The sequence below is a fragment of the Gopherus flavomarginatus genome, chromosome 6, assembly GCF_025201925.1.
Source record: "Gopherus flavomarginatus isolate rGopFla2 chromosome 6, rGopFla2.mat.asm, whole genome shotgun sequence".
Classification (NCBI taxonomy): domain Eukaryota; kingdom Metazoa; phylum Chordata; order Testudines; family Testudinidae; genus Gopherus; species Gopherus flavomarginatus.
Window position 1 is genome coordinate 94,281,709 of NC_066622.1, and position 13,863 is coordinate 94,295,571.

The window sequence follows — 13,863 nt, forward strand, 5'->3', positions numbered from 1 at the left end:
AATTACTATTTAACATCTTTTAACAATTTCTCTCTCTGTGTCCCCAATCCAGCAATGCACTTAAGCACTTCGATAACTAAACATGTGCTTAAATCCAATTAAGGTCAATGGTACTTAAACATGTGCTTAAGTGTTTTGCTGAATAGAGGTAGGTTTGCATGTGTGCAAACCACCAGCTTACATTTTCAAGCATCAACCGCTACCATGTCAAAGTGCATTCAGTATGATGAATACACACTTTGCTTATATTAAGTGGAAAAATGATTACATAGATATCATATATTTTATATTTTGAATTGTTGTACTACTGCTTTTTCAGTGTTGGGATACATTCCACATGATATTAGAAGCACCACAATGCATGTCCACTTCATTATCACCACACCTATGTAAACATTTTGCTCTATCTTTGCAAGTGGTTTAAAAGGGCCAGACATGATACAGTTTGGTTGCTTTTAAGTTGCTATAATCTACAGTATTTTTAATAATTCTACAGAACTACACTGGTGAGTTGCTAAATGTAAAAGATATGCACTGCAAATTCAATTCATGTAATCTTTGAAAATTAGAAATGCCTTTCATCTGACAGAACATAATGAAAAAATCATCGGAGCATAGAAGATATGGAAAAAGCCTTAAGATACTTTAGAGGGTACTGTGTGTGTCAGCTTCACACTTTTTGTATAGCAGTATTCTCATTTTGTTTTTCCTTCAAACTATTTCTGCTAGTCCGAAGTGGTTGCGTTATTATTAACATTTGAAATTAGTAGTTGATATTTTTACTCTCTTGGCCAACACTTACTCTATATAATTTTACTCCTAATTTATTTTATCTAACAATTATGTCATATTATATATTTAAGACAACACATACAGTATGTAAGGGTGCAAGGAGTCTTATGAAATTTATTTCTCTAAAGCAATTTGACATAGTTTACCAATCAAAGTTGTATTGCTCTAGTCCAAAAGAAAGAGACACATGTATTTTCTCTACTCAATTACTTAAAACATCAGGAATACAGACTTCCTACAATACGTGTAATATTTCAAGATACAGGGACAGACGCTGACTGATGTCAGTGGAGCTACACCAATGTACGCTAGCTGAGATTCTGAACCATAGTATTTGAAATATACCATCAGCATGTTATCAACTCCATTTTATGTGGACCTAGTTGAAGCTCTATCTCGCTCTAAAAAATGGTATGACGCGTTTTCATTAAACTTTCTTAAAAAGAAATTTGTTTCTCTATATTTATATAACCTGATTATAAATCTACATATACCTCTGTATATATATATATGATAGTCCAACAGTGTATATACATACAAATAGATACATTTTCTATTACAAAAGAAAATCTGCCAATAGAAAAAAGCACAATGCTTAATCAGTTTGGTACAAAAGAACAGAAATGAGAGGAGGAAAGTTTAGGGAAGCCTATTGGGATCAAGTCCTACTACTTTAAATGTTGTCACTGGATGTTACAAATGCCTTGAAATAACTGTCATATTCTCCTCTGATTGAAAGGAACAATTCTTTTCTTTTTCCAGTATAAATAATCTATATTAGGGCTGTCTTGGACATTTTTCATTATTTCCAGCTATTGCAACAGCCTCACAATCAAAGTCTATAATCTTCATAAAGAGTGAATGATCAAAGGTAGCTACAATGCCATAAAAGTAATGTAACTAGATGCTAATATCAATACCTGTGTAGGTACCAAAGAAGATAATGATTCCTGTACTGCATTTAGCAATGCCACAATCAGCCCTGGCAGCAAAATTAATCCTTTCCTAACTTCTAGTTTAAAAGAACCAATAAAAACATTTTGGATGGTATTTAGCTCAGCATATATCTGTGCATTTGCCAGCTAAAGGGTGAAATAACACATCAACATATCCTTTAAAGATTTATATAGAGAGTTGATTTTTCTAAGGAGACAGAATCAATGTCAAGTATTGGGATTTCTGAACTTTTCCAGTTGGATGTAATGTCAGAGGTGGTGAGTAATGATGTAAACTGGCCCCTATGACCACCAAGTTCTCTGAGGCAGCTACAGCTAAATATCCTCCTCCATCGAAGAGATGGCATAAAAAATATTAAATCTAAAAAAAGTCCTTTATTTGTGAATTTACTGTCAATGGCCAATGTCTGGTAAGCACAGATAACTCTACATAAATTACTCTTCACCTAGATTATTGCACGGCTAAACAAATTATAAAATGCAGCTTCTGATTAACTTTATTTAGATAACATGCATGAATATTTTCAGACTAATAGATCATCTTTCTGCAGCAGAAGAAAATTCCATTACTGCTAGGATAAATGCTTTATTTAAAAGTGTGACGTCTCATATTACACTGTATTTCAAAACTAGGTGCTTATACTATTACAGTATGTGGGAGACACAAAGGTGAATGTAGGAAAAGCCTTAAATATAGGGGCCCTTGTACAATGATAACTGCCCTTTAACAACCCCAATTAATCCCCAAAGTAGGTGCATCCTAGTCACTAAATGAACCAGAGGTCTTATGTAAAAAAAAAAAAAAAGGGATCATGTAATTAAAGGCTGTATCATAATGCATGTGTACAAGAGCTCCAAACTAACATTGTATGGGCAATGTACATTCTGACATTTTCTTAATTGAAAGTACTTGACTTCACAGACTTTTCACAGAATCATAACAATGTAGGGCAGGAAGAGACCTCAAGAGGTCATCTAGTCCATTCCCTCACACCTATGCAAGACCAAGTATACCTAGACCATCCCTGACAGGTGTTTGTCCAAACTGTTGTTAAAAACCCTCCAGTGACAGGAATTCCAAAATCTCCCTTGGTAACTTGTTCAAGTACATAACTATCCTTGTAGTTAGGAAAAACTTTCTAATATCGAACCTAAATGACCCTTACTAAAGATTGAGCTGAGTACTTCTTGTCTTACCTTCAGTGGACATGGAGACCAACTGATTAAAAATATTAAGAGCTGTTATAAAGAGGACAGTGAACACTTATCAGGTACCCCCCTCACTCTTCTTTTCTCAAACCTAAACATAACCCACATTTTTAACCTTTCTTCAGAAATTATGTTTTCTAAATCTTTTTTTTTGTTCTCCTGTGAACTTCCCCCAATTTGTCAACATTTCTTAACATTTGCTACCTAAAACTGGACACAGTACTCTAGCCGATATATCACCAGTACCAAGTAGAATGGAACAATTATCTCTTGGGTCTTACCTATGACACTCCTATTAATAAATTCCAAAATACTAGCCTTTTCTGCAACTGACTCATGTTATTGACTTATAATAAATATGTGACCCACTATATCTCCCAGTTCCTTTTCTGCAGTACTGCTACCTAGCCAGTTATTCCCCATTATGCATTTGATTTTTCATTCCTAAGTATGTCTTTCTTGATTTCATCTTATTGATTTCTGAACAATTCTTCCTTTTGAATTCTAATCCTGTCCTCTAAAGTGCTTGCAATCCCTCCCAGTTTGCTGTCAGCAACAAATCTTATAAGCATACTCTCCCCACTGCATTACTGAAGTCCTTTTTAATACTTAACTTTGTATTTCCTAATTGTGTGTGTCTTAGTTTACTGATGAGAGCAGCCTTAACTAAAGTTAAATGAACTTTTTGCTGGTGAATTTCCCCCTTTTTTTTTTTAAATAGGCAGAATGTTTTTCCCTTACTTGTTTGGCAAGAGCTCACCTGGGCCTGGTGCTACATGGAGCAGGCTCACCAGAGGTTTACAAAATAATAAATTCACACTGAACTCAAAGTAGCCACTGGGCATTAAAGTCCTTAATATAAGGAATAGTTCTCTACAGAGATTGAAAGAAAATATTTTCAAGGTTAGGCTCTTGACCAGGCCAACTAACTTGATTAGTTCAATGAAAGTCTTCATTCCCTATCCTGGCTTCACTCATAACTGGTCCCCAATAGAAGCAGCTAGCCATTTCTATTTGGCCTGCTGGTCTCTGTCTGGATTGGTTTCTGTCTGCTTCCAGCCTTTACAAGTGCTGGAGGGCCAGTTCTTGCTGGTTCTGCCTGCAGCTGATCATGGGAGGCCTCACTAGGCAATACTTAAAGTCTGAACTTGCTGTTCTTTCCTTCTCACAGGATACCTTCCTGCAGGGAAAGTGCAACAAGGCAGTGTGGTCTCTGATGGGGGCAGCAAATGCCTGGTACACCCTGTTATAGTGTTGTTTACAGACCAATGTTGTCTTCAAAGTATATTTAATTGCCACTGTTATCTTTGTGAAGCTCCATATTTCACAACTGGATGCCATGTTGACCAATGTATTGAAAATGTTTAAATTATACTGTAGTCAAACAAAACATGTTTAATGAAACTCTAGTTTTACTGCAAACTGGAAACTACTTTTTTGAAACTGTGTAACAGAAAATTGAGTAGTGAGTCAGCTATATTCCTTGCTTTTTTGAAAAGCTAAATATTCACAAAAGCCACAGCCCCAACTTTGTAAGAAGCAAACAAACAAATATCATTGAAAATGAGCCGGAATTTTCATGTAACCCTTTTTAAAAAAAAGAAAAGTAACAATTACCATTAAAAAAGAAATGGTGTAAGTTACCACAGTACAAAGTCAGAGGAACACAGCAGGCACCTAGCCAAAGCCGGCCTGCTTTCCCTACAGTCCCTCCAGGGACCCTTCTTTGTAATAATGTACCAGGCTGTCTGAGGTAAATCAGTTATCAAAGGCAGCTGTTGTCATGACAATCAGGACAAGTTACTCCCCCTAATACAAGGGAACTAGAGGGGAAGGAGTGATGAGTGGTTATGTCTGTCGTCACAATGTTACTGCTCATGCAGAAGCCAGGGACAGAAAATGGACATTCCATGGCAAAAATCAGGTTTTACCAGTTTTCCTATCCATACAAAAATTTATTTAAGCATCTTGACTCAGTATCATATAAGAACTATGTGGCAGAAGCAGGGATGGTGCCCAATTCTCTAGAGTAGCATCTTTTCTCTCCCTGCAATTCCCTGGCTCATTCCCTGAACACCTTCCAACTTCTGCAACAAATGAGGCAGCAGTCCTTGAGACAATAGCCTCTTTTACTACCCAATCCTGATTCATCCCAAGGGTAAGTTCATCCTGTGCACTGAATGAGAAAGGATTCCTGTGGAAAACATAATAACATAATATGTAAGCATGCAGTTAAAGGCTGTGTCATAATGTATAACAACAAGGAGGCTGAATTAAGGTTGCATAGAATTAATATTCTCTCCTAATGGAACAACCAATAGCAATAGTAGGTTGGCACCAAGGCACGGGGCATTTGAGCTTATCAAAGAGAAGATCATCAGCTTCAATAATGGAAACCCACAGACAGCCATATACAAGAAAGCCCTGAATCACCACACCTATCTTCAGAGATCCAGTAACCACCCTAGACACACCAAGAAATCTGTTATCTACAGCCAGACATTCAGATACCTTAGAATATACCTCAGAGGAGAAGGTCCAGGATATATACCTTAACACACTCAAAACTGCCTTTACCAAATAAGGATGCTCCAGAGAAATGGATTGCATCATAGAATATCAGGGATGAAAGGGACCTTGGGAGGTCATCTAGTCAAACCCCCTGCTCAAAGCAAGACCAATCCCCAGACAGATTTTTGCCCCAGATCCCTAAATGGTACCCTCAAGGACTGAGCTCACAACCCTGGGTTTAGCAGGCCAATGCTCAAACCACTGAGCTATCCCTCCCCCCTAGAGGGCAGCATGAAAATCCCTGTAACTAATGAAGTGGCTGGGTGGAAATCACCTGGAGGAAGCCCCCAGTTTGGGACAGCAGCAGAAGCCTGGAGGGTAAGGGGGCCCTAGAGGAAGCCTTCAGATAGGAAGAGTATAATGCAGGATGGGAGGTTGGAAGCAAGCAGCTTGGGGACCAGAAGAAGCCCCAGTAATGGTTAGCAACATTTGGGAGGGGAGAAGCAGGATGAAGCAGCAAGTAGGGCTAGGAGCACAGTTGCCAACTTTCACGCAGTAAATAAGCACCCCGATTTTCATATTAAGCCAAAAATCAAGCTAATCCCATTTCAAAACAAAGCCAAAACAGCCAGTCCCTAAGAACCCCAACACTCTATGTGACTAGGTCCCCCTGGCATGCAGTCTAGGACTGTGGTGGACCGGATGTGCATCCCTGACTCTCTCCTCCCTTGTCCCTGCTTGCTGGGAGCTGATAATAAAAAAGAAGCAACAAGGTACAACAAGCAACAAGCTATACGCCAAACAAGCAACAAGTTACAAGCCAAAAACAAGCCCAATTTCTGCATTTTTTTCACAGGTTTGTCATGTCTGGTTAGGAGGTGTGCTGTGAGAATCCCCAGTCAAGGCAAACAAAGAGCACAGGAGGGATTTTCCTGAGGAAACCCACACTGGGGAAACAGGAAAGGTAAACGGTGGATTAGGAAGACAGGATATTGCTTCCCTCCACATTGAAACACCCACTGAAACCAGCCATCAAATATCCTTTCTAAACTGTCACTTCCTATCACGCCTGCCTCGTGTCTCCCAGAGCTGGCTGCTGAAATAAGCCAGGAACAAATTACTACCCCGTATCAGCAAGGGGGAAGCAGGGAAAAAATGGTGACTCAGAAGTGAGTCACGCTGCTCCTAGGGCTACTCCTGGAATGGTATAGTTCACACACCATCTCTTGCTCAGAGCTGTGCCTAACATCACAGCTGAGTTCTATGATAATGTCAATAGCATTATCAGCTACAGTAACTTCATTTATAACAAATTTTACAACACAACAGGGGCTAGCCCTTGCAGCTGGCAAAGGATAATAGAGTTTGTGTCACTCAACAGTATGTCTACTGATGTGCACCATCCATGATATATTGCTGCTTTCACTTTTAACATCTCTGCCCTTCTCCCTGCTTTAGTAATGATGGTGTTCTGCTGCCTACTGTGCAAATGTTTCTCCCATGCCATTTCCTGGTTTTGTGCAAATGAGTTCTCAGAGCAGCTGTTTCCATGAGGATACCTTCCTCCCCTCTGATACCTCTTCTTGAAAAACAACTGAATCCATTGTTAATATCTTTTTGATATAGAAAATGAAAATCCCTGTAATTAATGTTACTTGCTCCCTGTTCAGACTGCCTGCCATGTTCCATGTGAGCATGCTCCCATCTTCTCATTCTCTGCAGTACCAGTGGCAATATTGGCACTGCACACAGATGCTGAGTCTTTCTACATTATCCCCAGCTGTTCCCCCTCTGAGACCCCTACTTCTGTTGCAGGGTTTTCATTTAATTTTTATGAGACTTTTAGACCCAAGCATGTCTCCTCCAGCTCTTCACTAACAAAGTCCACAATCCACCTCTTCACCTCCCAATCCAGGTGGCTCCCGCACCTGATTCTAGTCAAAGGAGGAAGAGTCTCCTTCAGTAGCCATTTCTCCTTGTCATTTTTATCTTGCTTTCAGCTGAGTAATTCCTCAATTTCATCCTTGTGTCCCAATGGAAGAAAAAAGTCTTTTCTAAACCATCTGCCTTGATACACAAGCAAAAGTAAAAGAATGTGAAGTGATTTTCATTTATTATTCACATCCTTTTAGGAATCATTTTCCTTCCATGTAACGCTGCAAAGCCCTCCCTGCCATGATGGAGATTTTTTTCTCTGTGGATACAGAAACAAGGAACACATCATTTTACCTTTTCAGACTGCCCCTTTTATATCTCACATTATAGAGAACTTCTATAGTCATGAAGTTAAATCAGGTCTCTCTTATTAAAGGTCAACTGCAAAGTTAAACAAGTAAACCTGAACTTGACCCCTTTTCTGATTCTTGGTGATCTATAAAGAAAGCCTAAAATTGTTATTTTAAAGTCATTTTTATCATCTTGGTTTTTTACATTAGAAATTCAAGTCATGCCTACTCTGGAAGACTCTGTGGACAACTGCAGAACTAGAAGGTTTATGACATGAGAAAAAATAAGGCATTAGAAACCGGGCCTGATCCAAAGCCCATTGAACTAAATGGATAGGGTCCCAACCACTTAAATGGGCTTCAGATCAGCTCCAAATTGAATGAGAAATTTTATTCAGACTATTTACAATTCCCTGCTTGTTTTACATTTGTTTAATTTTTGTTTGCTTCTTACCTTTTTAACTAAAGCATGTGACAGAAAAGCTGTCTCTGACACCCATCCTAGAAACATGTATGCACTTGAGTAACTTCACAAGTGAGTAATTCCATTTAACTCAGTGGGACTACTCAGATGGATAAAAAGTTACTCACATGTGTAATTTTTTCCAGAATTAGGGTCTTTCAGCAACCGAACCCTTTTAAATAAGGGCTAAGAAAGTTCCAAATGTACATCCTTTTTTTTCTCTAGGATGCCTTCACAAAAATGTCAGGTTTTCGTACACCAAAAGCCTGCAAAACTAAACTCACCTAAAAGTAATTTTTAATTATTTTTAATAATTGAATTAGTTTCTTATTTAATTTTGTTGACATAGCTACAGCAAAAAGGGAATAAATCATAAGTAAACCAAACTTCTTCATTTTTATCCATTTTAATGCAGACTCAGACCTGACTCTAGCAAAGCTTAACAAACACATTTTTTCTAAAAACTGACCTCATTCAAGAAAGACTTGGAAAGGCAATTTCTGTGAAGAACAGGTGAGTGTATTCACACACACAGAGACCATGGAGAGGAAATTCATGCCCAAGTGAGCAAATAACGACTCTTTTATTTAGAACATATTTCATTATATATTTTCCCTGATTGCTTCAGTTTGAGAATGCCATTTTCATTTCTTATTTTTATATATAAAGATGCCTTCAAATTATAGATTTTTTTTTCATTTAAATGTTTTCTTCTGCTTTCGTCTCTCCCCCATTCTGCCCTCCACTTTTATATTGTCTGGAATATTTCAGGCAGATTCTGAAGCAGTCTAAAAATCAACATCCTCTTCCATGTTCAGTTTGTGGGAGGGAAATATGCAGCTGAGGTTACTTAAATAGTGATGTCACACAAAGTAAGTCCTCCAAGAATGTTGTGGTGTTCTACAGCAAAGAGAGAAAAGTGATTGCCTAATATTTCTAATGTAAAAACTGAAGCCATAATAACTTCTTTGAAAAAACTTGAGACAGCAACATAAAGGGCAATAACATTTTCAAATTGCTTTGTAATTCAACTTTAAAATTATCTGAGGGACCAGCTGAAAGATGCTACAGTCCTACCCACTGATGACATGATGAGAAACATAATGAGAAATATTACAGAAAAATATCCATAACATTAAACTGTCAAAAGCAAGCATCGTACCTGATTTTTACTTAGAGGCAAATTTCTAACTTCCTAGTCCGAAAGTTTTGAACTGAATATCTACCATTCACCAGAATAATTTTGGCGCTTTCACACTAATAAAATAGGCAGTTAGTTGGAAGAAAGCTCATCCTCAAACACAGCAGGATAAGATTTTCCTGAACTATCATACAAATTGCTTCAAGACTGTATAGTTATAGGGTAAACCAGAGTGAGGAAAAATTAAAACAAAACATACAAAACTAAAGTTTGCAATATGACTTAGCAAGAAACTGTTTCCCATACAGATCGATTGAGAGTTTTATCAACAAGCTAAATCAAAATGGAATTGTAAACAGGCAAGATTGTCCAGAGCTAAGTTACCATAACTCTTCCACTAGCTAAGGACGCAATGGCCTGGTATAACTTCCAAAAGTATTTTCTGCAGCAACACAAGCATGTATTTATGTATTTTTTCATGAAAACAGAAGAATCCCCATTGTAGCCTGAGTTATGGGTAGTATAATGGATATATGCACCAGATGAATGAATTCTTATATATTCTTATATAGTCCTATGACTATAAACTGTATCTATACAACATTATCACCTAACTAATATAAAATCAGTAAGCTTTTTAAAATTATGTTGTGTGATTAAAGGAATATTGCTCACATATGCAAATACAACATTTCTACTTCAATCTTCATTCCAAGAAACATTTTCCTCTAAGACCCACATGATGAGGTAAATAAAAGTATAACAAAATTTGTCAGATAAATATATATTAAATAATGTTGGAGAGCAGATATAATATGTTGTTATAAGAAAATGTAAAAGGGAACTTTTCTGCTTTCTGAATGTGTCTTGTTAACACAGATTTCAACGGCTGTAAAAAGAATCAGAAAACCAGTTTATGTCTTATCTACAGTAAATTCTTGGTCCATATAGAGAACAGAGCAAAAACAACCAGTCAATGTAACCACTGAAACCTTTATGCAAGTGGATCTTGGTCCATCTAGCTGGAAAAACAGGGACACTACTCCATTAAGGGCTCCCTTGCAACAAGGGGGAGAAGGGTGAAAACATACAGAAATGGACAGGAAAGTCAGGATGCAGTTGAGGCCAGCTAATGTTTTCCACATACTCAAGTGAACCAAGATCTTTGCACAGTTCTGTACATTTATCTGCATAAGTATTGAAAAGGTTACACAATGCTGTTCACACAGAGTAACACCATATTGGAATACGACTTGTGCATCTTAGTGCCCATGAGTCACTTAAAATACACTCAGGCATCCAAATACAGGTTTTTAAATATTCAGACCTCGTGTCTAAGCCACTTGCTCTTCAGTTGGGCAATCAGAGGCTCATACACATACCAAATTCAGGTTCTCTTTTATTTCCTCTTTATATGCACTGTCCATATGGAGGGCTAAAAGGCATAGGACTGTAATCTATTTTTTTCCCAGAATTTCTCAAAGTAAATAAAGACACTTTAACATGTGATTGTAACATTTCCAGATGTCCCTGAATAAAATATTGATATTCTTAGACACCACAAGTATAGTTTGTTGAAGGAGTCCAAGGGGTTATTTAATGAAACCAGTGGCTAACTGCTTTCAATAGCCACATGTAAATAAAAAATAACTATTGTTAACTAGAAGGAATCTGTTTCATTTCTGTTAGTAGCATTTATGTGGGAAAGAAGGTGATTGATAAAAGAAGACTTGAATGATCCTTACACAGTAATTGCCAGAGAAGAGGCTGTCATATAACCATTTGTTTAACAGGCTGTACCTTAGCATTAGTCTGGATGTTGACTTACACTCTCAGTATGAGTCTGAAGAACCTGAGCTTCTCTGCTGCAAAAAGAAAAAAAAAGAAAAAGAAAAGATAGCTGCTACATTTAACAAGTTCTCCTAACCTACAGAGCAAGGGAGGTTGTATATGATGGCCTGCAGTGAAGACAACTAAAATTACAATGTCCCCTACAGGACAGGGATTTGCAGAATTCTGCAGAGCATCAAAAAAGTCTGCTTTTCAGAGCACTGTGCTCTGCAGCACCTTGCAGGAATTCTCTGCATTTTTCATCTATTTGTTTTCACAAGAGAAAAAAATACATATCTATGACAAAAATTCAAACTGACCAGTAACTCAGCGGACAGCATTCTTGGGGACTTGCGTGGAAGGGCCAAATTTCAATAGAAGCTCCCTTTCTGCAGAATTTTAAATTATAGCTTTTAAAAGACTATTTTATCAGGTCAGATTTAGATGTTTTGTGTTTCATTTCTACTGCAGTGTTTACATTCCTAATAAATCAATAGACTCACCTGCTATCAATTAACATAGGTCAGCGAATAAAAACTGATTAGGAGGAGGGCGTGAAAAAAGGAGACGAGAATTGCCTAACTGAAGGAGTTCAATTAAAAAGATTGGTCAGCAATACAAAAGCAAGTTAAAAGTTGCACTATAGAAAGCTAGGAACAAAACAAGTAGTCAGTACGTGGTATAAAAGAAAAGATGTGCATGGTACAAATCTCATGTTAATGGATCAGCAGGCAAAGAGTAAGTCTTTAACAGATAAGCAGCATAAAGGATCAAATAAGGAGATAATAAATAGTGGAAGAGTTCTTGGCATTAGTACAAAGCCCAGGAAAGACTATCAATATATAGAAAGAAGGAAAGCATCCCTATAGATGCTCGGAAGGATTGTGGTTACTCTCCTGGTAAGATTTCTAAGGACTTAAGAAGGTCTTCCTCATGTTGTGTCCTCATATTGCTTCCTGCCACATCTATGCATGTGATTGCATGATCATTGCACTCTCCCAGGGCACTGGAAGAGTATTTGCACTCCAGTAGCTGGCACTGGGGCCAGCAATGTAGCCCTACTTGACAATCATTTCTCTAGACTGGCCACTTCCAGTGTGGTGCTGATTTAGGCAATGCCATATAGTCTAGGTCTGATCTGCAAGGGGTGGTAGGTGCTTGACTGGAAGGCTATAGAGAGCAAAGGGGAGGATGGCCTGTAAAGTGTCCTAGGCCTAGCAAATTAAAGGAACACAGAGGCAAGATCTCCAGGTAGAAATGACCAGTAAAAGAAAAGCTAACATAAATGCTCACTAACACACAAGCTAAATTGAATGATAATTTTCTGAAAGGACTTCGTAGTGATACCATTTGACTTGGTCCTTATACAAAGAAAGGGAAACCTAATGGTGTGTCTGTTAGCTTCATGGACATTAGATTATTTCAATTCCACAACAAAAAAATAAATAATTTCAGACTAAGTTTTATTGGGGCATAATATATTTTAAAAGTTTCTTTGTAACATCCCAGAAATTAGACTAAGAATAATGTAGATACCAGTGAATAACAGATTCTGGTTTGAAGAGAGGACCGTACTATAGCTCAGGAAGTGTCATATTAGGGTACCACAACTTTTCTTGCATTCTTGGCCCACTTGATGCTTTCAGATATATGTTGGTACACTGCTTCAAGTGGTAAGATGGACAAGAAATAGCTGAATGCAGATGGCTAAGAACATTTCTTGCTATCATATGCAGCACTGGTGTAAGGCCGTTGAAATCAATGGAGGTGAAGGTTTCCCTTTGAAATTTTCCACTCATTTGCTCATATTTAGTGGTGATTTTTGCACAGACTGTTGCCAATCAATTCATTCTGTAAATGTGTGTATTGTTGAATAGTTTTTTAAAGTTTTTAAAAGATGTTAAAGATGTAAACATACTTTTTTTCAGAAGATTAATGGAAAAAGTGAAGTTATATATATACACACATATTTTACCCCCACACCTTTTATCCACACACACAACATTAAAAGAATGATTTCAGATTACAAAGTCAAAAACACTCAAAATTTAGGAAATGCCACATGACACAGTTGCCCATGCAACTTTAATTCAGCCCCCTTCTTCAGCCACCCTGTTCACTGACTGAAACATGCTTGACTTTGCAACCTTAACGTTAATTTATTGTAGGGATTTGTATATATTAGAACACACATCAGATAAATTATATAATACACAGACTTAATTATCTGTCTATATATGATACCTTACACTGAAAAAACAACAATGCTGAATGCTATTTCACATGGAAATTTGAAAATAGGAAGTGCATAAAAGTGATGGACTAACCTTCTGACAAAAATATCATATCTGAGAGCCATATGTTCAAAGTTTTGCAAATTAGAAGCATATGAAACATTTCATTATTTTGGAACAGTTGCTAATACTTTTCCAAAGCTGTGTGTCTAAGCATCCAGTGGTTGGTACAATTCACAGAGTAAAATTGAGAATGAGATTTTGAAATATGCGACAAGGTGATGATTACTAGATAAGCACATATTACTTCTGCAGCAATTTAAAGATATATATAAAACAAAGAAAATGCCCACCACTGAATTACCACTACAAGTGGTTGAAAAAACAAAAATATTTTAGGTAAGTTTTCTTTCCCAACTTTTTCACAATTTTTATCAAAAAAGTTTATTGAGAACATTTTCATACTAGCTGATTCCAAACAAAAAAAATGGACATGATTGAA

The 13,863-nt window shown here is 37.3% G+C and overlaps 1 protein-coding gene across 8 annotated transcripts in view; it reads right to left on the reverse strand.

Moving 5' to 3' along the window:
* The window catches only part of CTNNA3 (catenin alpha 3), a 941,808-nt gene that overhangs the window by 428,214 nt on the left and 499,731 nt on the right, over positions 1–13,863 (reverse strand). The window lies entirely within an intron of this gene.